The sequence below is a fragment of the Henckelia pumila genome, chromosome 4, assembly GCF_033568475.1.
Source record: "Henckelia pumila isolate YLH828 chromosome 4, ASM3356847v2, whole genome shotgun sequence".
Classification (NCBI taxonomy): Eukaryota; Viridiplantae; Streptophyta; class Magnoliopsida; order Lamiales; family Gesneriaceae; genus Henckelia; species Henckelia pumila.
Window position 1 is genome coordinate 111,899,340 of NC_133123.1, and position 4,713 is coordinate 111,904,052.

A 4,713-nucleotide genomic window follows, 5' to 3' on the forward strand; every position below is an offset into this window, starting at 1 on the left:
TGTAGTAACTGCCCATTTGAGGACACCATCTTTTGTTTCAGTTTTACCTTTTCTTCGTTTACCCTTAAATTAGGCTTTTTTGTAAAAAAAAAAAATCAGTTTGTATTTAATGTTCATATTTGGCTTGCATTCTATTTTATTCACTTACTATATAATGTAAACTGCATTATCGATAAAGATCGAAACAATTATATTCTGATTATTTCGCAACAAGATGAAATTTAAATTGCTTTTTTTAAAAAAAAAAATCATACATTATTTTTTTTTATTGTTGAGTAAATATCACATATAATATTTTCATAATAAAAATCTCATAATAACATATTAAAATATATAATAAAGTTTAATCATTTTACACACGCGTTAAATGTCCTATCGCTAATATATATAATATATTTCGATTAGTTGTTAAACACCAAGTAGAGTAACTTGGTATTCCCGGATACACCCGCCCCAGTTGGGCACTTTGATCTTGTTTTTGAGTGTATCGGAATCAATAATTTAATAGTGTGCCCAATCAGGATTCAGGCATGGACCTTGCCTCACATGAGATGGTGATAAAGAACACGACAAAATGTCAACTTTTTTTTTATTATTATATTTATTTATTAATGATGATCTTTTTTGTTTATTCTCATATCTTTCATTTGATTCGTTAATACACTAAGGCTCCACTTGGTAGGAATGATAGGATAAATAATATATAGATAAGTAATGTAATATAATAAAAAATAAATAAAAATTGACAGTGAATATAGTAATTGATTTGTTTGATAGATTATAGTTTATTTGATTTGATTAGTTGGATTTTATATAAAAATACAAAATTACCACTTTGTCTTTTTTAATAATAAATAAAATATGAATAATATTATTTATAAGGGGTAATATAGTAATTTAAATTCGATGATTTGATTGATGTAAGATAAATAATTAATGATTTGATGTAAAATAAATACTTAATAGCAGGAAAAATAATATGACGAGAAGAACGTAAGATTAGACAAAATAAATTATACATAGATTAATTATATCATGTGTATGTATATCATGTTAAACTTTGATAAATCTATATCAATTTTAGTCATATATATACATACATATATATACATACACACTCACACACACATGCATACACACTCACACACACATATATCATGTTAAACTTTGATAAATCTATATCTATATCTATATATATATATATATATATATATATATATATATATATAATTATACACTCTCTTTAAGAATTAGTCTAATAGAGACAAAAATGGTGGAAAGTAAGTGTCAAAAACTCAACCTAACTCGTCAATCTGAAAAATATCGAGTAAGGGTTGAGTTGCCCTGAAAACCCGAAAAAATTAATCAAGGTTTGGGTTGAGATGACCAGAAATTTTTTATTATTATTTTTTATATAAAATTATGAAAAGTTTGCTACATTTTATACATTGTATGTTTGAAATTTTTTTATTGTATATTGATATAATAAATTTTCGTCATTTAATATTTATTTTGTACAATTTTTATTTTTTAAAATAATTTTTTATGTTTTGTATTAAATATATTTTAAAATTTCTACAATTAGACTTTCAAATTTAAATTATATATAAGCCTAGATTTTGTTATTATGTGATTAAATTAAATATCTCTTTCTATTAAATTAAACTTGAGAGGATGATAATAACTGTATTTGGTATGTTGGTGTATCATATTTCAAATTTAAAAATTATCAATTTTCGCTTCCCTCTTTGGAGAACGTGGATAATATTGTATCATGAATTTTACTGCTAAATATATAAGCATAACAAAATCGTATCATTTATTTTATGTACACGTATCACATGTACCACCGCGACTAGTTATTATTATTATTGTTTGTTTTGAATTTTTAGTTACTAATTTTGTTAAAAAAATAAAAATAAAAATAAAAAAATTGGATTGGTTCGAGTTGATCGGGTTAGCCAGGTTCAGGTTCGGGTTGGCCATTTTCAGGTTGGTTCGGGTTCGGGTTGAGAAATTTTAAAAAAATATTTTCGTCAACACGACCCGAACCCACCGGAATTGACACTCTTATTTGTAGGTTTGGTGTGTCGTCCTTTTATTTTATTTTATTTTTCATTTTTTTGGGTTGTTTTTTTTTCATTTTTCTTGGTTTATTTGTTTTAATGTTGTTTCTTTTTTCTTTTTTTAATCATGTGTGATTTGTGCACAAATAAAAAAAATCATGTATTTTTTTAATCATTTTCGTTTTCGTTAAAAAATAGATTATATAAGCACGCAATGCGTGCATCAAGAATGTTAGTATATACTATTATATTAAGGATAAGGTGAATAAAGATAAAATGGTAGGTTGTTATGGATTTTGTCCTAATTGCACAATCACTTTTATTTGTTTTGATATTTATCCTTTGACCCAATTAATTTGAGTTGCAGTATAAACCCTCATTATTTTGATAATTATAAAATTATCTTTATTTTTTATAAATATCAATTAATTACAGGGTTTTGATTAAAAGAATTAAATTGATCGTCAAAATATATTTACATGGTAATAATTGATTTTTTTAAAAAATACGAGATTAAAAATGACACACCTTAATATATGTGTGTGTGAGTGTGTATGATATATATGTATGTATATATATGACTAAAATTGATATTATTTATAGTCCAAGAACCCTTCATTGTTATTTACCGTCTTTTCCGATTGCCGAGTAAATTTTATTAATCTAATGTCAATTTCGATATACCTATCAGAAATCAAATATAAAAATAATTTAATCCAGTTCTATGTTTTCTTTCAATGACCTCAAAGAAAATTTTAGGCATCCCAAACTCTGCAAAAGTCCTTGGTTGTTTTTTCTATGATCCTATTCAAAATCCCCTCTCTGGAGTGCTAAATTTTAAATAAATTTAATATTTAATGTATGATCAATAAATTGAAATACAATTAAAACAAAAATACTCAAATTAATTGCAAGAACAAACAATAATAGACAAAATAATATTCAAAACATGAAACTCAAATCAAGATCCGTTAATCTCTAGAAACAACTAATAGGTTTTCTGTGAAATAATTAAACGCATAGGCTTATCCAAAAATCTCATCATAAATCCAGGCATATAATAAAAATCATAGAATAAAGTCGATTCTCCTTTCCCAGATGAATTCCTCTGTCTTTTGATTCAACTATATCTTGTCATTCGCTCATAGTCACACGTCTCAAATATGTGTCTCATACCTCCTTGAATGTGTAATTGTGTGGTTGTGTTGTTTTGGGTGTTCTAGGATGAAAGAATGATAAAACGTGGTGAAAAATCCCTAAAATTTGGCCGTCATCTTTTGTTTATAATACACCATCATTAACGGGCCGAAAAACGGCGCACAAAAGCCTAAATAGATAGGTTTCCGAAATTACATACATAGAGCGCGGGTGCGCTGTAACATAGCATGGAGGCTCCTGACATAGCGTCAGTGCATTGTAGTCTAGCGCGGGTGCACTATAGCCTAGCGCAATGCTCCCATGATGTTCCTTTTTTATTTTTTAAATTTTTCGGTTCTTTGCTCAAGTTGGATCTTCCTTTTGTTTCTCCATGCTATCCATCACTTTTTTCATCTCATTTCACCTGTTTTATCAACTAAAAATGGTTTTTTTTTTACCTAAACAAAACAAACAACACAAACAAAAACAAAAACGCATAATATCGCTTGAGAAACAACAAAAATTCAAGTTAAATTCTATAAATAGAAGTGCAAAATTTTCACTTATAAATGTTGGAACGCGGTCGTTCTCCGGATCGAAAAAGAAAGTGATACCCGGCGCAGCGGAAGTTTTAAAATTTTTTATATGGAACGATTCCATATGGGTATCAAATTCCTACGATTAAAATTAATAACATAAAATTTAAACAATGTAAATTTTACCTTGAACTCTCGAAGCGAGATTATGGACACCAACAGAATAATCTGCTCTTGTTGTATATCCCAGGAACTGATAAAAGAGCGTTTCTTCAATCAGGTCCACGAACGGAAATTGAATCCCTCTGATAGACTGCACTAGAAAGTCTATCAGAAGTTTCTACGAAGAGAAATAACAGATTTTGATCTGCTAATTTAGACTGCAAATTCGAAATTTGCAGACTGAAAAATCTCAAAGACAGAGGGAAGGGGGCGGCCGAAACTAGAGAGAAACTCTCTAGGGTTTTCGGAAATTTATGACCTATTGTTGTCTAATTTTTGCACTGCAATAACTTATTTATAATGTGGGCTGCTAACAGCTTAGGGCCCATTAGTCATAAGTTCAAGCTTGACAAGCAAAGCCCGCATGTTCAGAAATTAATATAAAATTCATCGTGACTCAGATTGATAAACCAATTTCACCAATGTGCACAGAAACCATTTCTGCATCTTTTAAAGTCAAGATAAATTTTCTGAATCCAAATTCAGTGATTTCCAAAAATGTCCATCACTATGTCATTTTAGAAAATCTTACTCCCTCTATTCTTAAATAAAAAGTCCTACTTCTTTATCCACTAAATTTAACTCTTTAAATTTAATTATCTCAACGGGGATTAGAAATCCATTACTTTTGTGACCCTCAATGGTTCAGGGATACAGCTAGTCGTGGGCTCACAACTCCTTGTGACTCGGAACAACAATTTCCGACTTACCCAACGAATCATGGTAAGAGCGCCTAGCAACATCGCCCCATG